A 26,098-nucleotide genomic window follows, 5' to 3' on the forward strand; every position below is an offset into this window, starting at 1 on the left:
GTTGATGAAGTCCAGAAACTCAATCAGCTCATCAGGAGTTGGCACCTCCACCAGATTTGCAGTGGGCAATCCCAAAGCTAGGTTCATATCCTGCTCATTAAACTCAATTTGTTATCCTCCAACTGATCAAGTCACCACCATTGATACATTATTATCATTCATTACAGTCCTCGCCACAGCTGTAGTCCAAAATGTATGTAACACATCCAGGTACAACACCTGATTAGCAGTCAAGGCTCCTGCAATGCAAGATTCAAATAGAAATTTCACAAACCCCTTGAAACTGTCAAGGGCTTGGTTAGCATCAGTAAAAGCCAAATAGTTTGTTCCTTTCTCTGGGATAGTTGCTCTAACAGTGTTTTGTGCCATTGTAGTTTAGTGAGTGAGAATGGGTAAGAAGAATTTTTGAGAAAGGAGTGAAACTGAGAGAGAAATCGGTTTTGGATTGAAAGCTAGGTCACTTGAGATCTCGAAAGTTGTAAGTCTGTCTATGTATCAAGAAGTCTGGGTATTTATAGTAAAAGCAAATGACTTGTCGAGAACTCAAAAATAGATGTTTGGAATTTGCCTATCGAGAAGTCATTTTTAAGAATTGAAATACATATCGAGAAGTCATTTTAAATTACTCTTATAGAGAACTAAAAATTGACTTATCGAGATGTCAAATAAATACCCATTTTGTCCCAAAAGTGGACTGAATTAATTCCAACTTTTATTTGAATAAATTCAAAATAAAATTAAAATAAATTTTCCAAAAGTATTTTACCAAAATAATTATTATTAAATTATTTCAGTTCTGAGTTATTGATAAGTCAAAAATTGTACTTGTAGAGAACTCTGTGAATTAACACTACTAGATAAATCTACAAGGACTTATCGATAAATCATTTTTAAGCCTATCGAGAAGTCACTCGAGAAGTCAGTAAGTTTGTGACGCCCTCCAAACCCGGGTCAGAAGTTTGGGGTCCACACATACACCTTATTTATAACCTGCTTATAACAATAATAAAGATAATAATAATATATGCAGTGACCCTACTTACCAACCACCACGGACCGCAATAGGTTAAAGTATGCACACAAGCCAAACACACTAATATATTACAAACCGTTCAAATCCCAACTATTTCAAACTCAAACTGAGTATTAAACATTATTACAAACTTTTACAAACTTAAATTATTCCAAAAGAAGCCTACTAGCTCAGCTTTCTCAACCTGAACCCCTAGCTCTCGCGCTGGACTGGGGATCCTCTTTACCAACTGGTTCTTTTTTAACTGGAAAGAATATAAACAACATCGCACGAATGAGCTAACTAGCTCAGCAAGTCACAATGACAAAACTGAGAATAATGATCATCAGGTGAATATGTTTATGATATCAAGTGAACAATGGATTATGATTTAGAATTGGATATTATACTTTTAATTTAAAAACCAAGGTTAGGCTGCTGATCAGTCACGCACTAACCCCGAACAAGGCACACAACATTGCTCTAACTACTGGATCCAAGGCACACATTGGCCTAACTTGACCATTATATGGTCTGACCACGAATCTGGTCCACAATTTTATAAAAACAATCCAATTCTAACATAATAACAGAATATGCAATAGTAAACAATAACCGAAATCATTAACAACAATAAATGTTTAACAATGAAAGGGTTTCAATCCTTGTAAGGATCAATAAGGCAATTTAAAAGCTTGGATGCTGGGTAATGAAAGAATTGGATAACAAAGAAATCAACGTTTCAAGGTTTCAAGGATTCGATCTTTTAAAGTATAAGATACCATGGGTTGAGTATATAATAGTTCATTTCAGTGTTTGGTATTTAGTTTGTATGTATTTGTGGAGTAGTATCGTAGATTTTTGGTTCCTGTTTGGGTATACAATAATCAATGGCTTAGAAAGAATATGGTTCATGGCTCAAGAACAATAACTTAAATCAGGATTTAGGTTTCCGTGATTCAAAGCACTTGCAATATCACAGGATTATCAAGTACTACAATATCTCGAGAAAGTTCAGAACACTTGCCTGGTATTAGTTTACTACACTGCACTCGCTTCCAATCACAACCGTTTTACTCCTCAACTACCTGTTTACCTTTCCTACGTCTTGCCTCACTACACTGCACTCGCTTCCAATCACAACCGTTTTACTCCTCAACTACCTATTTACCTTTCCTACGTCTTGCCTCTTCTGCTCACATATCATAAGCATCTATCAATAATTTACTCATGGAATTCTATTCAACACATACTTCTATCTACCCTTCGTTTTACCCAAATCCGATTAACGGATTGAAAGTTATGCAATAATTAAGTAAACACCGAATATATAGACCGATAGTCAATTAACAAGTCACATGTAGCACATAATACATCACGTAATCAATGATATATTATTTATAAAGAAGTCTCGGGTCATAAATATGCTTTCGGGTATTTAAAATGATTTTTAAAACATTTTTCGGAATTAAAACGGGTCGTTGGTTCAATTTCGGGTTAATAAACAGGGTTCGGTTGGCCCATTCTAGCTCCGAAATAATTTAGAATAATTATCGAGCCTTGGAAATAATTTAGAATAATATTTTAAAGCTCGAAACTATTTTTCAGAATTTTTAAATCATTTTTAAATAATTAAATCTAATTAAATAACTAATTAAAATCAATTAGTAATTAATTAAATCAATTAATCAATTAATTTTCGAATTAATTGACCAATTAATCAATTATAAATTAACTGAAATTAATTAACTAATTAATTTAGATTTATTTGTGAATTAAAAATAATTTTCAGAATTAAAATAATAATTTTTAGAATTTTCAAAAATTAAAAACGAATTTTTATAATAAAAATAAATAGGAAATATGATTTTTAAACATTTTATAAACATGAATCCTAAATTTGCAAAGTCTGGAAAACTTCAGGGACCTAACTGTATCGTCTCCAAAAGTCCAGGGACCAAACTGCAATTTTACACCCCGTCGCCGGAAAACAGTCGGGTTCGCCGGAGAACACGATTCCGACCTCCTCACCTTACCACAAGCTCCAGATCACATATACAAATTACCAGGAATACAATCATGCAATCAAAACAACCTAACAATCCCTGAGTTGGCCGGAATTTGGCCGTGAAGTTTTCCAGTTTCCGGCGAACATCGGAAAACTTCAAAACACAACTCCCTTCTCTACAGACCTCGTTGGTTCATGAAACTTATACGACTAGATTGCAAATTTCACAGAGAACACAACCCACTATAACACAACATCAATCTATCACAGAATAAGAAACCCCCAAATTTCAATTAAGAACATTCATACGGGTTATAAACCCTAATTTTGAAATTCGAAAATCAAACTCAAATTTGAACATGTTATTGAACTCCAAATCAGACGTATGACATATGAAAATCATCAGGAAAACAAGCTCTACAACATGCAATCATCAAATCATATAAACAATCATCCGAACAAAAATTCATATTTTTAATAAAATAAATTCGAAAATAAATAAATTTTTAGAAAAATAACCTTGATATCTGCAGTGAAACAAAGCTCAGAATCTGATAGAACACCTCAAATCCTTCGTTTTGGTTACTCAAGCTTTGAAAACAGAGATCCGTAACGCCTTCGTTTTGCTGTTTGATTCTTAGAACAGTTTTAAGAAATTAGGGCTTTTCTCTGAAAATTATATAATTAACTATCTGCAAATGATTTTGATACGAAATAAAATACGGTAAAAGGCTATTTATAATTACGGAAAATTAGTATCCCGTTGGATCATTCCCGATATAAAACAGTACGTTTATTTGTAAAAACTGATCCAAACGGTATCGGTTTTCGGGATAATTATCCAAATCAGTACAATTTGTACTACGGTCTTGGTCTCAGCACCTGGTTACACGTATTACGAAGTGATAATTGGGATAGTTTATTAAAAAGCTCCCGTTTATCGAAAATACGGGTTTTATTGATTTACCGAAACGAATATTGTATCGAAAATGTTGCGCTGGGACCCGCATAGGACAAACCGTAAGCCGGATCGAAAAAGTCGAAACATGGAATATGCTCGGAATATTACAATTAGGTTAGGAAGGAGTTCTCGAAAGAGTTTCGGGTTCCAAAAACGTAACAACGTTTGACGTCGGTTGGTTCCCGTTTTTATAAAATAGATTTTAATTACCCGGAAAAAGATTTTAGAAATTTCATATGATTCTTATAAATCCATAAACCAACATAAAAATAATTAGAAAGATATGACAATTATCTATATTTTATTTTGGACATATAAAAATTAAAATACTCAATTAATATTATTTTTGAATATTCAAGTACAGATAACACTTAACAATTAGCTCATAGAATAGATACTGAACACACATAATAATTATATAATAGCAAAAATAATTACACGATATATCCCGGATATTACATCCTTCCCCCCTTAAAAGGATTATGTCCTCAGAATCTCTAAGAAAACAAATGAGGGTATTTTTCTCTCATATCACTTTCTAACTCCCAGGTTGACTCTTCAACCTTTGGGTTTCTCCACAATACTCTTACTAACTTTATCACTTTATTTCTTAATACTTTCTCCCTTTCCTCTAGAATCTCTATTGGACTCTCTACATATGATAAATCTGTTTGAAGTTCTATTGGCTCATATTTTATTACATGCCTGGAGTCTGGATTATATTTCTTGAGCATCGATATATAAAAAACATTGTGAATGTGTTCCATGTGCGGAGGTAACGCCAATTCGTAAGCTACTTTGCCAACGCGCTTTAGGATCTCAAAAGGTCCGACATATCTTGGGCTTAACTTCCCTTTCTTTCCAAACCTCGTTAGTCCTTTCCATGGTGATACTTTCAGTAATACCAAGCTTTCTTCTTCAAATTCCATGTCTTTCCTTGACTGGTCTGCATATTTCATCTGACGATCTTGAGCGGCTGTTAATCTTTTCTGGATAAGTTCAACAACTTCCTTTGTCTGCTGTACCAGTTCAGGTCCAAGTATCTTGCGTTCTCCTACTTCGTCCCAATATATTGGAGATCTACATTTGCGTCCATAAAGGGCTTCATAGGGTGGCATTCCAATGCTGGCATGATAACTGTTGTTGTAAGCAAACTCTACCAGAGGTAAATGTTCGTCCCAACTTCCTTTGAAATCAATCGCACAAACACGTAACATAGCCTTGATTGTCTGGATCGTTCTTTCACTTTGGCCATCCGTTTGGGGGTGATAAGCTGTACTCATATTCAGTCTTCTTCCCAAACATTCTTGAAAACTCTTCCAGAATCTTGAATTAAACCTTGGATCTCGATCAGATACGATAGACACTGGAACTCCATGACGAACTACAATTTCTTTCAAGTACATTTGGACTAACTTGTCGAGCGAAAATCTTTCATTTATAGGCAGAAAATGAGCTGACTTGGTAAGTCTATCCACTATAACCCAAATGGCATCATGATTAGCCCTTGTCCTTGGTAATCTGACTATGAAATCCATGGTAATATGTTCCCATTTCCACTCTGGAATCTCCAATGGCTGTAGCAATCCGCTTGGTCTTTGATGTTCTGCTTTAACTCTCTGACAGGTATAACATTTGCTAACCCATTCCGCAATTTCCCTCTTCATATCTGGCCACCAATAATTCTTCTTTAAATCTCTGTACATTTTGGTACTCCCTGGATGGATGGAATATCTTGAACTATGTGCTTCTTGTAAAATTTCATTCTTTAACTCCGTCACCGGTGGAATCCAAATTCTAGATGAAAATCTCAAAATGCCTTGATCATCCTTCTGCGTGCATAATTCTTCACCTACCAAACGATTTATATCTTGATCCATTACATTTTCCTGACATTTCTTTATTTTCTCCAACAACTCCGACTGGAAAGTCATACTGTACATTTTCGCTTCCTCAGGTTTGCAAACTTTAATTTCCAATTCCAATTTCTGAAATTCCTTATATATATCTTCAGGTACTGATAACTCATTTAACTTTTCTTTCCGACTTAACGCGTCTGCCACCACGTTCGCCTTACCGGGATGATAATTAATCGAGCAATCATAGTCTTTGATCAACTCTAACCATCTCATTTGCCTCATATTAAGTTCCTTTTGTGTGAATATGTACTTTAAGCTTTTGTGATCCGTAAAAAATCTCGCACTTTTCTCCATACAAATAATGTCTCCAAATCTTCAAAGCAAAAACTATAGCTGCTAGCTCCAAGTCATGAGTAGGATACTTTTGTTCGTGTGGTTTCAATTGCCTTGACGCATAAGCAATCACCTTGTCGTGCTGCATAAGAACACATCCTAATCCTTTATGAGAAGCATCGCAATAAATTACGAAATTCCCTTGATCGTCTGGAAGTGACAAAACAGGTGCCGTAATTAATCTTCGCTTCAACTCCTGAAAACTTTCTTCGCACTTGTCGTTCCATATAAACTTTTCATTCTTTCGTGTAAGCTTTGTTAATGGTGTGGCAATCCTTGAGAAATTCTGAACGAATCGTCGATAATATCCTGCCAATCCCAAGAAACTTCTTACCTCAGTGGGTGTTCTCGGTCTCTCCCAATTCGTAATTGCCTCGATCTTTGCCGGGTCCACTTTGATCCCTTCGTTACTGACTATGTGTCCTAAGAACTGAACTTCTTGTAGCCAAAACTCACACTTCGAGAATTTAGCATATAACTTCTTTTTCCTTAAAATCTCCAAAGCCGTTCTCACATGTTCCGCATGATCCTCTTCCGTCTTGGAATAGATTAAAATATCGTCTATAAACACAATAACAAACTTATCCAAATACTCTTTGAAAATTCTGTTCATCAGGTCCATAAACGCTGCTGGGGCATTGGTCAATCCAAAAGACATCACTAAAAACTCGTAATGTCCATACCTTGTTCTGAAAGCTGTCTTTGGTATATCTTCTGGCTTGATCTTCAGTTGATGATATCCCGATCTTAAATCAATTTTGGAGAAGTACTTGGCTCCCTTCAATTGGTCAAACAAATCATCAATTCTGGGTAACGGATACTTATTCTTGATCGTCAACTTATTGAGCTCCCTATAGTCGATGCACAGTCTCATGCTTCCATCTTTCTTCTTGACAAATAATACCGGGGCTCCCCACGGGGATACGCTGGGTCTAATTACTCCTTTCTCTAACAATTCCTGCAATTGCTTTGCTAGCTCTTTCATCTCAACAGGCGCCATTGTGTACGGGGCCTTGGATACTCGTTCTGTTTCAGGTGCTAAGTCGATCGCAAATTCAATTTCTCTATCTGGAGGAAGTCCTGGTAGCTCGTCGGGAAATATGTCTGGAAATTCATTCACTACTGGAATATCTTCAAGTTTTGCTGGCTCCTGACTTCTGTCGATCACATATGCTACGAAATGCTCGCATCCTTGTCGTAGTAACTTCTTGGCTTGAATCATTGTTAAGAACTTCTTTACTTGTTTCTGACCTTTGAACGTTACTATTCTTTCGTCTGGCGTTTTCACCATTACTTTCTTATTTCGACAATCTATCTGAGCATCATGCTTAGATAACCAATCCATCCCTAATATCACATCAAATTCTTCTAACTTAAATGGTATCAAATCTACACAAAACTTACTACCAGAAATCTCAATCTCACAATTTCCACAAACTTGGTTCACAATTACACGTTCTTGATTTGCTAATTCCACAGTCATTATTTCATTTAAGCACTCAACTGGACAGTTTAATTTACTAACAAAATCTTGTGAAACAAACGATCGAGTTGCTCCTGAATCTATTAACACTTTGGCACATAAAGAATTCATATTAAGCGTACCTGCCACGACATCCGTATCCTGGATCGCATCCTTCACCGATATGTCAAAAACTCTAGCCCTTGGAGTCTCATTCACTGTTGGGGAAGATCCCATAATTCTCAATGCATTACTAACCGGGGCTGGTGTCTTGCAATCCCTGGCCATATGTCCTGGCTTCCCACATTTAAAGCATGTAAATCCAATGACTGGAACCTTCACTGCTGGATTTCGGATAGACTGATCCTTATTTGCTGGCTGATTTCGGCACTCCCTTGAATAGTGCCCTTTCTGGTTGCATTTAAAACATACCACATTCAACTTGTTACAAACTCCTCCATGCTTCTTTCCACATACTTGACAATCTGGAAAAGTTAATCTCAACTGATTCGGCTGATTCACATTAGCTGAACGATTGCCCTGGCCTCCGTCTCCTACATTTTGTCTCTTGAAATTAAAATTTCTCCCTGGCTGAAACTTGCCCTTCTTAAAATTTGGAAACTTCCCTGTTTGTGACTGACCCTCACTTCCTTCAATTTTCCTTTTCTTGCTTTCCTTTTCCTTCTGGAACATCTCACTCTCCGTCTCTGCGATCATAGCCTTCTGTACTACTCCTGCATAAGTCTCCAATTCAAAAATAGCTACCTTCCCCCTGATCCATGGTTTCAAACCCTGCTGGAATCTCTTAGCTTTCTTTCTATCAGTATCAACATACGACGGCACATACCTTGACAATTCCTCAAATTTACCCTCATAATCTGTTACCGACATATTCCCTTGCTTTAACTCTAAAAACTTCAGCTCCATTTGATCCTGAACAAACTGAGGAAAATACTTTTCTAAAAACAATTCCTTGAACCTTTCCCAACTAATAACATCTGTGCCTTCCAATCTCTTCACCATTTCCCACCAATAGGTGGCCTCATTCTTCAAATAGTAACTTGCAAACTCAACCTTCTGTTCTTCCTTTACTTTCACTAAGGCAAATGCCTTCTCTATTTCCTTTAACCAAACATTTGCTTCAATTGGCTCTAAGGAACCCTTGAATTCTGGTGCGTTTATTGCCTGAAAAGTTTTGAAGGTTACCTGGGGATTGGTCTGTCTTTGTTGTTGTTGTGCCAGGTGAACTGTTTGTTGGGCCAAGATTTGAAGAATATGGGCTATTACTGGGTCCATAGGTCCTGGGTTCACATTCGGGTTTGTATCATCTTGATTGTTGTTGTTGTTGGTTTCTTCATTCTAGGTGTTGGTGCGGGTATTTCTTTTGGGAGGCATTTTCTGTAAAGAATCAATCAATTTATTTAGCTTTTGTATCAAATATTTGCATAAAAAAAATTTGTAAAACAGGAATATCTCTTTCTGAAAACAGTTGTAACTAAGTAAATTGCATGCTTCTTTACAGAATATAAACAGTTATGGAAAACAGGGTACATGGTATCACAGGGTATAATTGGTGCAATAAAAAAGGTAAGGTAAAACAGGTGCAATAAAATAAATGACAGTGCCGGAAAGGAAAAAGGTACTGATATATATAGATCAAAAGTTTTAGGGTAGTACAAGCGTAAAGACGCTTCAGAAGTAAAAGCAACAAGGGTACAACAACCTACTCACTAGTCAGCATCGCTAGTCTATAAATACAACTCAAAAGTCTACTAATACACACTACACACTACTGTACATACTATATAACCATACAACACTGCTCAGCATCTCCATCTCAAAATCTCTAACCCAACTCCAAGGAAACTCTGGTCCTGCCAGCCTCTCAAAGTCCTCCATCACCTCAGTAGCCCAGCCCAGCAGTGCATCAGGGCCTCTGCCAGGTAGTGTAGCTCCATGTAGCCTAGCCTCAAGAACCCTCCGTGTCACATGAATCTCCTCTCGAAGCTCCCTCACACCACGATCAACATCTATAGTCCTAATGATATGCTGTAACTCTCTAATCTGAGCCAACAAGGAATCACGCTCCAGTAGAAGAGCCTCATACCGGTAATAAGGAACTGGGGGCAATGTAGACTGGAATGGGGCACTCGCTACTGAATGCCCAGTGGAATCTGACTCAGCTGGTGGGGGTCCTCTGACAGGTGGCCTCATGCTTGGAGGTGGAATAGCCTACAGTGGTACGGGCTGCAACACAGGTGGAGGTAGAATAGCCAATGCTGGTAGAATAACAGGACGTGGATCTGATGCTGGTGCTCCAACTGAAGGCTCTGAGTGATCAGCTGATCGGGGAATAAAAGAGTCGGCCATCACTGCTATCTAAAATCATATCGCAATATAAGAATCTCGTACCATAACACGAACTATACTAATATCTGATATACTAAAACACTCAACCTTTCAACATTCTATCATCCTATGCCTTACTTCTAATCCTAACCCTCTACCCATTCCCGTTCACCTAGGCTTGTGTCAGTGACTTATAACCTGTAGCTCTGATACCAAACCTGTGACGCCCTCCAAACCCGGGTCAGAAGTTTGGGGTCCACACATACACCTTATTTATAACCTGCTTATAACAATAATAAAGATAATAATAATATATGCAGTGACCCTACTTACCAACCACCACGGACCGCAACACGTTAAAGTATGCACACAAGCCAAAGACACTAATATATTACAAACCGTTCAAATCCCAACTATTTCAAACTCAAATTGAGTATTAAACATTATTATAAACTTTTACAAACTTAAATTATTCCAAAAGAAGCCTACTAGCTCAGCTTTCTCAACCTGAACCCCTAGCTCTCGCGCTGGACTGGGGATCCTCTTTACCAACTGGTTCCTTTTTAACTGGAAAGAATATAAACAACATCGCACGAATGAGCTAACTAGCTCAGCAAGTCACAATGACAAAACTGAGAATAATGATCATCAGGTGAATATGTTTATGATATCAAGTGAACAATGGATTATGATTTAGAATTGGATATTATACTTTTAATTTAAAAACCAAGGTTAGGCTGCTGATCAGTCACGCACTAACCCCGAGCAAGGCACACAACATTGCTCTAAATACTGGATCCAAGGCACACATTGGCCTAACTTGACCATTATATGGTCTGACCACGAATCTGGTCCACAATTTTATAAAAACAATCCAATTCTAACATAATAACAGAATATGCAATAGTAAACAATAACCGAAATCATTAACAACAATAAATGTTTAACAATGAAAGGGTTTCAATCCTTGTAAGGATCAATAAGGCAATTTAAAAGCTTGGATGCTGGGTAATGAAAGAATTGGATAACAAAAAAATCAACGTTTCAAGGTTTCAAGGATTCGATCTTTCAAAGTATAAGATACTATGGGTTGAGTATATAATAGTTCATTTCAGTGTTTGGTATTTAGTTTGTATGTATTTGTGGAGTAGTATCGTAGATTTGTGGTTCCTGTTTGGGTATACAATAATTAATGGCTTAGAAAGAATATGGTTCATGGCTCAAGAACAATAACTTAAATCAGGATTTAGGTTTCCGTGCTTCAAAGCACTTGCAATATCACAGGATTATCAAGTACTACAATATCTCGAGAAAGTTCAGAACACTTGCCTGGTATTAGCTTAGTACACTGCACTCGCTTCCAATCACAACTGTTTTACTCCTCAACTACCTGTTTCCCTTTCCTACGTCTTGCCTCTTCTGCTCACATATCATAAGCATCTATCAATAATTTACTCATGGAATTCTATTCAACACATACTTCTATCTACCCTTCGTTTAACCCAAATCCGATTAACGGATTGAAAGTTATGCAATAATCAAGTAAACACCGAATATATAGACCGATAGTCAATTAACAAGTCACATGTAGCACACAATACATCACGTAATCAATGATATATTATTTATAAAGAAGTCTCGGGTCATAAATATGCTTTCGGGTATTTAAAATGATTTTTAAAACATTTTTCAGAATTAAAACGGGTCGTTGGATCAATTTCGGGTTAATAAACAGGGTTCGGTTGGCCCATTCTGGCTCCGAAATAATTTTAGAATAATTATCGAGCCTGGGAAATAATTTAGAATAATATTTTAAAGCTCGAAACTATTTTTCAGAATTTTTAAATCATTTTTAAATAATTAAATCTAATTAAATAACTAATTAAAATCAATTAATAATTAATTAAATCAATCAATTAATTAATTTTCGAATTAATTGACCAATTAATCAATTATAAATTAACTGAAATTAATTAACTAATTAATTTAGATTTATTTGTGAATTAAAAATAATTTTCAGAATTAAAATAATAATTTTTAGAATTTTCAAAAATTAAAAACGAATTTTTATAATAAAAATAAATAGGAAATATGATTTTTAAACATTTTATAAACAGGAATCCTAAATTTGCAAAGTCTGGAAACTTCAGGGACCTAACTGTATCGTCCCCAAAAGTCCAGGGACCAAACTGCAATTTTACACCCCCTCGCCGGAAAATAGTCGGGTTCGCCGGAGAACACGATTCCGACCTCCTCACCTTACCACAAGCTCCAGATCACATCTACAAATTACCAGGAATACAATCATGCAATCAAAACAACCTAACAATCCCTGAGTTTGCCGGAATTTGGCCGTGAAGTTTTCCAGTTTCCGGCGAACATCGGAAAACTTCAAAACACAACTCCCTTCTCTACAGACCTCGTTGGTTCAAGAAACTTATACGACTAGATTGCAAATTTCACAGAGAACACAACCCACTATAACACAACATCAATCTATCAGAGAATAAGAAACCCCCAAATTTCAATTAAGAACATTCGTACGGGTTATAAACCTTAATTTTGAAATTCGAAAATCAAACTCAAATTTGAACATGTTATTGAACTCCAAATCAGACGTATGACATATGAAAATCATCAGGAAAACAAGCTCTACAACATGCAATCATCAAATCATACAAACAATCATCCGAACAAAAATTCATATTTTTAATAAAATAAATTCGAAAATAAATAAATTTTTAGAAAAATAACCTTGATTTCTGCAGTGAAACAAAGCTCAGAATCTGATAGAACACCTCAAATCCTTCGTTTTGGTTACTCAAGCTTTGAAAACAGAGATCGGTAACGCCTTCATTTTGCTGTTTGATTCTTAGAACAATTTTAAGAAATTAGGGTTTTTCTCTGAAAATTATATAATTAACTATCTGCAAATGATTTTGATACGAAATAAAATACGGTAAAAGGCTATTTATAATTACGGAAAATTAGTATCCCGTTGGATCATTCCCGATATAAAACGGTACGTTTATTTGTAAAAACTGATCCAAACGGTATCATTTTTCGGGATAATTATCCAAATCAGTACAATTTGTACTACGGTCTTGGTCTCAGCGCCTGGTTACACGTATTACGAAGTGATAATTTGGATAGTTTAATAAAAAGCTCCCGTTTATCGAAAATACGGGTTTTATTGATTTACCGAAATGAATATTGTATCGAAAATGTTGCGCCGGGACCCGCGTAGGACAAACCGTAAGCCGGATCGAAAAAGTCGAAACATGGAATATGCTCGGAATATTACAATTAGGTTAGGAAGGAGTTCTCGAAAGAGTTTCGGGTTCCAAAAACGTAACAACGGTTGACGTCGGTTGGTTCCCGTTTTTATAAAATAGATTTTAATTACCCGGAAAAAGATTTTAGAAATTTCATATGATTCTTATAAATCCATAAACCAATATAAAAATAATTAGAAAGATATGACAATTATCTATATTTTATTTTGGACATATAAAAATTAAAATACTCAATTAATATTATTTTTGAATATTCAAGTACGGATAACACTTAACAATTAGCTCATAGAATAGATACTGAACACACATAATAATTATATAATAGCAAAAATAATTACACGATATATCCCGGATATTACAAAGTTGACTTGTCGAGAACTCACTCGAGATGTCCTAAAATGACTTATCGAGCAGTCAATTAGACTTATCGAGAACTCAGTTCTCTATATACTTTTGATTTTTGTAATTCTGCCTTGTGTTAACTTTACATATTAAGAATGTAAATTAACAATTAAGCAGTTTACTTAGAATTCGAAAAATTCCAAGTTAATTTGAATTTGAAAAATAACTATGCAGAGATTTCTGAAATATTTATAATTCATATTTCAGTTAATTTCCAATTAAATCAAATTAATTTTGATTTACTGGAGATTAATCTGCTGCAAAATATTAGATGAGTTCTTGCCTTAGGATGAAGAATTAAGCATTCCAATTTCACCTACAAGTCTAGTGAAAGTTGCTTCATCCAAAGGTTTAGTAAAAATGTCAGCTAATTGTTTTTCTGTTGGAACAAAAATGAGTTCAATGGTACCATTTGTAACATGTTCTCTAATAAAATGGTACCTTACATCAATGTGCTTTGTCCTAGAATAATTAAATGGATTAGCTACTATAGATATAGCACTAGTATTGTGACACATAATAGGGCATAGTCCATTAGCTGATTTCTAATCCAAAGTACTTGAGCACAACAACTTCCTGCAGCTATGTATTCAGCCTCAGCTGTAGAAGTTGATACAGATTGTTGTTTCTTCCCATACCAGGATACAAGTCTTTGTCCAAGAAATTGACAGCTTCCACTAGTACTCTTCATGTCAACCCTGCATCCAGCAAAATTTGCATCTGTGTAACCAACAACTTCAAATCCAGTTCCTTTAGGATACCATAATCCCAAGTTTGGAGTTCCCTTCAAATATGTGAAAATCCTCTTTACAGCCATCAAATGTGATTCTTTTGGATTGGCTTGAAATCTCGCACATAGACATGTTATAAACATGATGTCTGGTCTACTTAATGTTAAATAAAGCAATGATCCAATCATCCCTCTATAGCTTGAGATATCTACACTTGCCCTTTTTATCTTCATCCAACTTTGTTGCAGTAGACATTGGTGTAGAAGCAGATGAACAATCAACCATACCAAATTTCTTTAATAAGTCCTTGACATACTTGGTTTGGCTGATGACGATTCCATCATTTCTTTGACTAACTTGAAGTCCAGGAAAATAACTTAATTCTCACATCGTGCTCATTTCATATTCACTCTACATAAACTTAGAGAATCTTTGGTACAGCTTCTCATTAGTAGATCCAAAAATAATGTCATCTACATATATCTGGACTAGAATTATGTCATTACCATGGTTTTTGTAGAAGAGAGTTTTTTCTATTGTTCCTATAGTAAAACCATGTTTAAGCAGAAATTCTGACAATGTATCATACCAAGCTCTAGGTGCCTGCTTTAATCCATATAGAGCCTTGAGCAGTTTATACACAAAGTTTGGAAATTCAGGATCTTCAAAGCCAGGTGGCTGTTGCACATACACTTCTTCTTCTAGCTCACCATTTAGGAAGGCACTTTTCACATCCATTTGATACACTTTGAAATTTGAGTGTGCAGCAAATGCTAGAAAAATTCTTATTGCTCCAATTCTTGCAACTAGAGAAAAAGTTTCATCATAATCAATCCCTTCTTCTTGTGAGTAGCCTTTTGCAACCAACCTCACTTTATTTCTGGTAACCACACCATTTTCATCCATCCTGTTCCTGTACACCCACTTTGTTCCAATTACACTTATATTCTTTGGTGTAGGAACTAACTCCCAAACTTTGTTTTTTTCAAACTGATTGAGCTCTTCTTGTATAGCAGATATCCAATCAGGTTCCATTAGAGCTTCTTCAATTTTCTTGGGCTCAACTTGAGATAGAAAGCATGCATATAGGCACTCATTAGAAATTTCACTCCTAGTCCTTACACCAGCATTAGGATCACCAATTATTGTATTAGGATTGTGACTTCTATCCCATTTCCTAGTGTGAGTTTGTTGACTGTGCCTTCATCATTTTCTTCATTGTTGGTATGATTTGTAGATTCTTCTTCTCTTTCTCCCCCTGAGTTTGTGCTATCAAAATTAGGTGTTTGAAATGAGTTTCCATTCCCTTGATTCTCTTGTCCTGTAGATTCTTCATTAAGCATTTGTTGTGCATTGACTTCATCATCACCATCAGAATCACTATCAATGTTGAGGTTTTCAAATGCAAGGGCTTCAGCTTCATTTTCATCAAGGCATTCCAACCCTGGATACTTGTCATCATCAAAAGTCACATATGTGCTTTCCATAATTTTCTTTTGATCTAACACATAGACCTTGTAGGCAGTTCTATCCAATGAATATCCCTGAAAAATTGTTTCAAAAACTTTTGAGTCAAATTTTCCCACATATTCAGAGTTGTCTTTCAAAATGTAACACTTGCTTCCAAACAAATAAAGATGCTTTATAGTAGGCTTTCCCATATTTGCTTGGCAGTGTCACAATTGAAAATGTTGTTGTACATAACATTGTCAAGTGACTCAATCAATATCAATTGCAAGCCATTATCCAGGGAAACTTTCTCTTTTTCAGGCTCAGTATACTCTGCAGGGTCCTTGGGAGCATAATGAGCTGGAATAACCATATCTCCATCTGTAGATTCCTCAACTCTAATCATAGGAGAGAAGGGCCCATTCTTGAGGATCTGAATGTAGAGTGGATTGGCCATCCTGATAAACAACATCATTTTCTTTTTCCAAAGAGTGTAGTTAGCTTTGTCAAAGGTAGGAATTTTGATGCTACTCATTTTCTATATATTCATTCTTCCAAGATCTTGAATCTGTTTACTTTCATATTTTACTATGATACCACTTGTTAGGAAATGAATAACACACAAAGGGAGGTGAATGTGTTTTACTATTTTTGAGCTTTTCTTGAATGTTTATGGTTGAACAGAGTAAATTTAATCTTGTAGGGAAGATGTGTTAATGCAGTAAACAAGTATGCAGTAAATAATAACACATTCTTTTCTAAACTCACATAATTTTATATTAAAATTAAGAATGTTTTGCTACAAAATTTCTAGGCTCTTTGTTGATAAAGAGCTTAGCTTCTTCTTGAGAGAGTTACAAGATTTCTATCTAAATTGTTACAACTGTCTGAAGGACCAGTGTTAAATTTATAATTCAGTTAATTGCTGGTTTACACAGTGTACAATAAGAGATGCTATTAGATTTTCTAAATTGTCACTTGTCATTTCTATTTATAGAAAAGTAGATCTTCCATTTCTGGCTTAGCATATCTTTAGCATCCTGTGATTATCTTGATCTTCCTTTGTCAGTTAATCTTCACCATTGATCTTACACATTCTTCAAGCTGCTTTTTGTAGACTTGTCAATCGAGCCGGTTGGATTGTTTGTTAATTGTTTATCTTGAATATTAAACTGGTCTGTGATTTTGTACTTTGAGAATTTCACTCGAGATCTCCAATTAGGCATATAGAGATCTTGACATCTCGATAAGTATAATGACTTATCGAGATCTCTAATGCTCTAGTAAATTTGACTTATAGAGGTCTCTGAGTTCTCGAATGAAACTTTGGCTTGTCGAGATCTCCCAGCATCATGTCTTCACTTTGACTTGTCGACAACTTAGAGTTCTCTAGTGAATTTTGACTTATCGATATCTCCGAGTTCTCTAGTGAACTTTGACTTATCGATAACTCAGAGTTCTCTAATGAATGTAGACTTGTCGATAACTCTGAGTTCTCTAGTGAAGATATGACTTGTCGATATCTCCAACCTTCATGTCTTCTTGACTTGTCGACATCTTTCTGAGTTCTCTAGTAGCTTTTCTGACTTCTCGATAAGTCATTTGGAGTTCTCGAATCACTTCTCTATAACACTAAATCTGTGACTTGTAGAGATCTTGACTTAAAGGATTTTTAACCAAACAGATTTATTCAAGTCCAAGCTTCTTCAAAACTGAAGAACCTCCAAAGACTCAAATCCATAGTCGATAGGAGACTATTAGAGTTCCCATACTGAAACCATCTGAATATTCCATATGGAAGGTGAGGATGTCTATGTTTCTGGAAGCTACTGATCCAGAATACCTTGACAGAATCAATGAAGGGCCACACAAGTCAACCAAACTCTCTGTTGTAGTTGCAGGTCAACCAACAAAGTATGTACCAAAGGAGAAGAGTGATTATACTGCTAAAGATATCACATCAATTGCCAAGGATGCTAAGGTACGACACTTGCTGCATAGTGTCATTGATAATGTAATGTCAAACAGGGTAATTAACTGCAAGACTGGGAAGGAGATATGGGATGCCTTGGAGACAAGATGTCGGGGAACTGATTCAATTAAGAAGAACAAAAAGATTATACTCACTCAAGAGTATGAACACTTTGACTCAAAGCCTGATGAGTCATTAACTGGTTTATATGATAGATTTGTCAAACTCTTGAATGATTTGTCACTAGTCGACAAGGAATATGATCTTGAGGATTCAAATCTTAAATTCCTGTTAGCACTTCCTGAAAGATGGGATTTGAAGGCCACCACTATAAGAGACAACTATAATCTTGAAGAAACAACTCTTGATGAAATTTATGGGATGCTCAAGACTCATGAACTTGAGATGGAACAAAAAAGCAAGAGAAAAGGAGGAAAGTCAAGGATAGTTGCTCTTAAGGCTGAGGAGGAATCTCCAAGAGCAGCTACCTCAAGAAAAGGCAAGGGAAAAGCTCTCATCACAAAGTCTGATACTGAGTCATCAAGTTCTGATAGTGATAATGACTCAGAAACTGAAAGCTTGCTTGAGATGGATGTTGATGAAAAGATGATGAAGCTGTGTGCTCTTATGGTGAAAGGAATCACAATAATTGTATACAGAAAATTCAGGAAGGGAAAGAAATTTTCCAGGAAAGGTGCAAGTTCTGATAAGAAGAGTTTCAGAAAATCTGAAGGCAAAGGAGGGAAGTCTGACAGAGGAGATTACACAAATACCAAATGCTACAACTGTGTTGAGAAAGGCCACATATCTCCTGATTGCAAGAAAGTGAAGAGTTACAAAGGCAAGGCTCTTGTCACAAAGAAGAAAAGCTGGACAGACACTTCAGATTCTGAAAGTGAGGAGAACTATGCCTTGATGGAAAATGCTGATAGCAGTTCTGATGCTGCTGAGTTAAAGGGCAACATGAAAAATATCCTAATTCTGGACAGTGGATGTTCAGGATATATGACTGGAAATAAAGCCCTGCTTTCAGAATTTGTGGAGAAAGCTGGCCCAAGTTAGATGGCAACATTGGAAAAACCTTGGGATATGGCAATATCAATTTGGGGAATGTCATCATTGAAAAAATAGCTCTGGTCTCAGGATTTAAACATAATCCGCTCAGTGTTAGTCAAATCTGTGACAGAGGTTATCATGTGGATTTCTTTGAAGAACACTGTGAAGTTGTAAGCAAATCTACAGGCAAAGCTGTTCTAAAAGGATACAGGCATGGTAAAATTTATGAAGCCAAGCTTTCAACAAGTACTGATGGTTCTGTAATCTGTCTGGTAAGTAGAACATCAATTGAAGAAAGCTGGAATTGGCACAAGAAACTCTCTCATTTAAATTTTAATAATATAATTGAACTAGTCAAGAAAGATCTTGTGAGAGGATTGCCAAAATCAGTATTTGCTCCTGATGGCCTTTGTGATTCATGTCACAAGGATAAACAAAGAAAATCTACATTCAAGTGTTGGATTTTAATCGCAGCGGAGGCATGGTAAAACACTTTTACACATATAAAATCCAAATAAAAGCATATAAATCGTGATTAAAACATATGAATCGATTACTAACCTTTAATAGCGATCCAAAAGCAACGATCGGAGATCCTTAGCAGCTGCTCCTTAAACGTGAAGCACTCCACCGGTATCCACCAAGAAAACGACGTTAAGGAGGAGGAGGAGGTGGAGAGAATTAGGTTTTCTAAAAACTTTTGGGTTCGGGTTAGAATGAAAATAGGGTTTATAATAGTATATTTATAGGCAAAATTTTCAGCTGAAATTTTCCCATAAAATATTATTATTAACCCATTTATTATTCTCATTAATAATTAAAACACCTTTTAATTATTAATCCTTTTTCTAAACACTTTAGAAATAACTCTCTCTCTTGATTTAATTTCCAAAAATTAAATTCTTAATTAATAATATTAAGAACTTTTCTTAATTAATTTATAATCAATTAAATCTAATTTAATCAATTATTAAATTTGCCAATTAATTATTTATTTCATAAATAAATAATTATCAGCCATTATTAATTAATTCCTCCACCATTAAATCATTCTCTTTTTATGGTGTGACCCTGTAGATTCAATATTAAGCCGGTAGTAGAAATAAATAATAATAAAAACTATTTTATCATTATTTATATAAATTCTATAATTTATTAAATATGATTAATTAATTAATCATACTTATTCTACATCGTGAGGGATACTTCTCAGCATATCGCGACTATCCGGATAATACGAATTCACTGCTTAGAATACCAAGAACCTATTCAGTGAATAGTTACAGTACAATAAACTCCTTCTACCCTACAATGTCCTCATTAAATACAAGGCATGGATCTCGTGTCAAGCATATCTAATTTAATCACTTGCTTACCATTTACTATGCTTAGTTCTATGCAAATTAGAAACTCCTTTCTAATTTTATTCACTCTGGCCAGAGATTCCTGAACTAGCATAAGTGGATCAGCCTTGAACATTCGCTTCCTTCACTGGAAGGGGTAGATCCTTTATTGATCATACACTATCTTCGTGTACAAATTCCTATACCCAGTAGAGCCCTAATAATTGTCCCTGGAGACTAAGAACTAAACCAAAGCATAGTTCAGTGTACACAAGATGACTATGATGACCTCAATTCTAAGGATACTTGTACAACTATCACTATGTGAACAACTGCTGACACGTGAGTGAACTCCATCAGTTGTTCAACTGTGCGAGTCATGTTCAGTGAACTTATTCTATAATAAGCACCTACATACTAGCTATAGTGTCACCACACAAATATCTATGAGAACAGACATCCTTCATAATGAAGCAAGCATAGTATGTACCGATCTTTGCGGATTATTAATTACCAGTTAGCAATCCTATGACCAGGAACTATTTAAGTTTAGAGTTATCATCTTTTAGGTCTCACTATTATGATCTCATCATAATCCATAAAAAGCTTTACTCTAAACTATGGTATATCTTATTTAAACACTTAAATAGATAGAGCCCGTAATAAAAACAAAACAAGTCTTTTATTAATATCAATGAAATCAAAACAGATTTCATAAAAGTTATTCCTAAATCCTAATACATGATTGGACTTAGGACATATACCTTTCATCAAGAGCAAGACTGGATCATCAATTCTTGAGCCTTATCACCTACTACATGTTGATCTATTTGGTCCAGTGAATGTCATGTCTATTGTAAAGAAGAAATATGCTATGGTCATAGTGGATGAGTTCACTAAATACACATGGGTGTATTTCTTGCACACAAAAAGTGAAACTGCATCTATCTTGATTGATCATGTCAAGCAACTGGATAAATTGGTCAAAGATTCTGTGAAGATCATAAGAATTGGTAATGGCACTGAGTTCAAGAATTTGATCATGGAAGAGTTCTGCAAAGACCATGGAATAAAGCAGTAATTTTCTGCTCCTGGAACTCCACAACAAAATGGAGTTGTTGAAAGAAAGAATAGAACTCTTATTGAAGCTGCACGAACTATGCTTGGTGAAGCAAAGCTACCAACCTATTTTTGGACTGAAGCTGTGCAGACTGCTTGTTTCACTCAGAATGCAACACCCATTAACAAGCATGGAAAGACACCATATGAGATGGTGAAGAAAAAGAAGCCAAATCTGAAGTATTTTCATGTATTTGGATGCAAGTGTTTTGTTCTTAAGACTCATCCTGAACAACTATCCAAATTTGATTTAAAAGCTGATAAAGGAATTTTTGTTGGATATCCACTTTCCACAAAAGCCTTCAGAGTCTACAATTTAAGAACAAGGGTTGTCATGGAATCTATTAATGTCTCTTTTGATGATAAGAAGATTACTGGACTTTAAGATTTCAATGATCATGATCAGCTGAGATTTGAAAATGAAGATTTTAATTCTGATACTGTAAATCCTGGCAGTCTAAATCCTGATACTGCAAACTCTGATGGATTAAACTCTGATATTATTGAAATTATGGTAACTACGCCAAAGGAAGATGCACATGTGCAGGGGGAGCATACTGAAGATACAACCACATCTCAAGAAGCATCAGAACCTACAACTGGCTCTTCAAGTTCTGATTCATCAAGTTCTGATGAGCCAAGTTCTAATAAGTCTGGAAACTCAAATTCTGAAGGATCCAACTAAGAGAGCATAATTTCAGGGGGATCATCAGAAAATGTTGATGAAGACAACATGGATCATGGGGGAGCATCCAGTTCTAGAGAAAACCTTCCATCTGCAAGGAAGTGGACTAAATCACAAATACCTGACTTAATTATTGGAAATCCTGATGCAGGTGTCAGAACTAGAATAGCTACATCAAATGAATGTCTTTATAATTCTTTTTTTTCTCAGACTGAACCAAAGAAAGTGGAAGAAGCTCTTCAAGATGCTGACTGGGTGCAAGCAATGCATGAAGAGTTAAATGAATTTGAAAGAAACAAAGTTTGGACCCTAGTGCCAAGACCAAAGAACAGATCTGTTGTTGGTACAAAAGGGGTGTTCAGAAACAAAACTGATAGTGATGGCATAATAACAAGGAATAAAGCAAGGCTGGTTGCAAAAGGATATTCTCAATAGGAGGGAATTGATTATGATGAAACATTTGCACCAGTTGCTAGATTGGAAGTCATAAAGATATTTTTGGCTTATGCTGCTCACAAAAAGTTTACTGTCTTTCAAATGGATGTGAAAAGTGCTTTTCTCAATGGAGAATTGGAAGAGGAAGTATATGTTGAACAACCTCCAGGCTTTGTAGATTCCAAACTTCCAAATCATGTCTACAGGCTTGATAAAGCACTTTATGGCCTTAAATAAGCTCCAAGAGCATGGTATGAGACTTTAGCTCAGTTTCTTCTGGAAAGTGTATTTAACAGAGGAACTATTGACAAAACACTGTTCTACCTCAACCATGGAAAGGACTTACTTTTGGTGCAAATATATGTTGATGATATCATTTTTGGTTCTACAAATGACAGACTTTGCAAGAAGTTTGCCAAACTGATGCAGTCAAGATATCAAATGAGTATGATGGGGGAACTTAGCTATTTTCTGGGCCTTCAAGTCAAGCAGAATGAAGAAGGCACTTTTATTTGTCAATCCAAGTACACCAGAAATTTGCTGAAGAAATTTGGAATGCAAGATTGTTCAAGTGCATCCACTCCCATGGCCACTGCAGCAAAATTTGGATAAGGATACTGGTACATCAGTAGATATTACTGATTACAGAGGTATGATTGGCTCCTTACTCTATCTAACTACAAGTAGACCTGATATCATGTATGCTACCTGTCTTTGTGCAAGATTTCAAGCAGATCCAAGAGAACCTCACTTAACAGCTGTGAAAAGAATTTTCAAGTACCTTAAGGGTACAACTGATCTGGGATTGTGGTATCCTAGAGAATCTGACTTTAAGCTAATAGGTTACTCAGATGTAGATTTTGCAGGATGCAAAATTGACAGGAAAAGCACAAGTGAAAGCTGCCAATTTCTTGGAGGCAGATTAGTTTCTTGGTTTAGCAAGAAACAAAAGTCAATTTCCATATCAACTGCAGAAGCAGAGTACATTGCTGCACGAAGCTGTTGTGCACAGATTCTTTGGATGAAGAATCAGTTACTGGATTATGGGTTAACATACTTTAAAATCCCTATTTACTGTGATGATCAAAGTGCTATTGCTATGACAGGTAATCCAGTTCAACACTCAATGACAAAGCACATCAGCATTAGGTACCACTTCATAAGGGAACATGTGGATGGAGGTACAGTGGAATTGCACTTTGTTCCAACAGATCAACAACTAGCAGATATCTTCACAAAACCACTGTGTGAAGCTACTTTTACAAGATTGATAAATGAACTTGGAATGGTTTCAGGTTCTTTCTCTAAATCTACTTAGTTTTTGTTCTAATACATCAGATTTTATGATCAGTATTTACAGATATTACTATCTTTATGTATTTTGTGCTTAAATTCAAAATTGCTTAAGTGCTGATTGTTGTCTGATGTGAATTTCTAAACTCTGATAGTGATATGAATGTTTCTGTGACTATTCAATCCAATGAGGATAATTGTGCTAGATGTTGACCTAGTAGTCTTCAATATACTAAAGTCACATGTTTGAAATAATTGTTTATGTGGAAATCTTTTAACACAAGCAAATTCTGATATTGAGCTTAGTTAAGTTTACTTTGTGTATCTTATTACTATGTCAAAAACTAGAATAATGCTTCTTATATATTAAGTTCTGATATTTGTAAATCTGGTGGATGTACTAAGTGTTGATAAGCCTCACTTATCAAAAGAAAAAGGAAAAGAAAAAGAAATAAAAATCAGGTACTCCTTTGAGATCTAGAGTAAAAATGTGGAAGGGAAGACCCAAGTGCATTGCTGGTATTAAGTAATATGCATCAGAAAAGCAAAATAAATATTTTCTTGGTGACTTTTCACACTCTATGATTACTGGAGAAATACTCTGATATTAGCATAAATTCTGATACGCAGTCGTGACTCACTTACACTGAGAAGCCACTATAAAATGGAATTTCAAAAGATGCATAAAATGAGCACAAAACAGTTGAGGTGGACTCATGCATGAACTCATTCTAAAGTAGGCTTCAGAATCATGACAGATTTGAGCAAAGTTCTTAGTTATGCCTTATTTCTAAGATGTACTGAAGTGAATCAGATTTTACTCTTGTTATTCCTAGTGGACTAACAATGAGATTTACAGAAGGGGGGTTGAATATTAATCTCAAAACTTTTTCAAGTTTTGAGCAGTTTCTAAGGCTAAGTGTTTTTGAGAGCAAGTGTGTGTGAATTGCTTGAAGCTAATGCAGACAGATATATATTCAAACACAAATGTAAAGAACACAGAGAACTTAAAAACTTTTCTGGTGGATTTGTTGTTCCACCAGAGATGTGTTGTTTCAGAAAATCTGTGATTCAAAGAATTAAATCACAGCTACTTCCTAGTACAAACTAGATGATTTTCTCTCTGGATTTTTCTAAACAGCTTTGGAAAATTCACATCTAATTACTAGCTGCTACTTGGTTTATATATCACCAAGTTTACAAGTGAAGACAAAACTGTAAAATACAATTAAAAAAAGGCTCTTCACATGTTTCTTCTTCATTTCTCTATCCAATGCAATTTAGGCTTAGCTGTTAATCTTTGAATACTTCCTTGTTTGCACCAGAATAGAAATGCTGCATTTTCTTGATTCTTCCTAGAGGCTTCCACATTCCAGTTTATCTCTGTCAACCCATGTGCCTCTGTCAGCTTATGAATTGTCACTATCAACTGCTAATAAACTAAGCATCCGTTGAAGCTTTCATCCGTTGATGCCTTATTCATTGAGGCTTTATCCGTTGAAGCTTTATCCGTTGATGCATTATCAGTTGAAGTCTTTATCCGTTGAAGCACTTATCCGTTGATGGATATTATCCGTTGAAGCATTAGAGACATCTGTTGAAGCTTTGTTTCTTATCCGTTGAAGGTCTTCAATATCAGTTGATACTTCTTCACTTATACAAAATTACAAGGCATGAAATATTTACAATTAGCCCTCCTATTTGCATATCCACTAGTAGTCAACATGACTGATACTTTCTTACAACATCTAAGAATTACAACTTGAATCCAGAGAATGAAATGTGCTACAATACTGAACTTATTGCTAAGTAAAACTACTCCTTCAACGGATAGCCAAGATGGTCTTATCCATTGAGGCTACAAACACTAAATTTCTACTTAAGTGTTTTGTTTAACTTATCATCAAATTAATACACATATTCCTAACAATCTCCCCCTATTTATGTCTACTAGAACTGTAGGCATAAATTTGGGTTTAGCTTGATGATAACAAAAAACTTGACAAATATATTAACTGTAATAAAGCAGAAATTCAAAAGTGCTGCAAAAATGTGTATGCTGAGATGGAATTGAAGAATTACATTGTTTCCAAGGGTGCTCCTTTAGCCTGAGCAGATTAATTTCTTTTCCTTTGATCCCTTGTTTTCTTTCCTAGCCTCCTGTCATTCTCCTCTATTTGAAGTTGAAGTTGTCTGTAGAACTCAGCTTCATCTTCTTCATTGATGTCCAACTTAGATTGCATATCCTTGAGAGTTTCATTACTGGCAATCTT

Source organism: Apium graveolens, chromosome 10 (assembly GCF_009905375.1).
Source record: "Apium graveolens cultivar Ventura chromosome 10, ASM990537v1, whole genome shotgun sequence".
NCBI classification, from domain to species: domain Eukaryota; kingdom Viridiplantae; phylum Streptophyta; class Magnoliopsida; order Apiales; family Apiaceae; genus Apium; species Apium graveolens.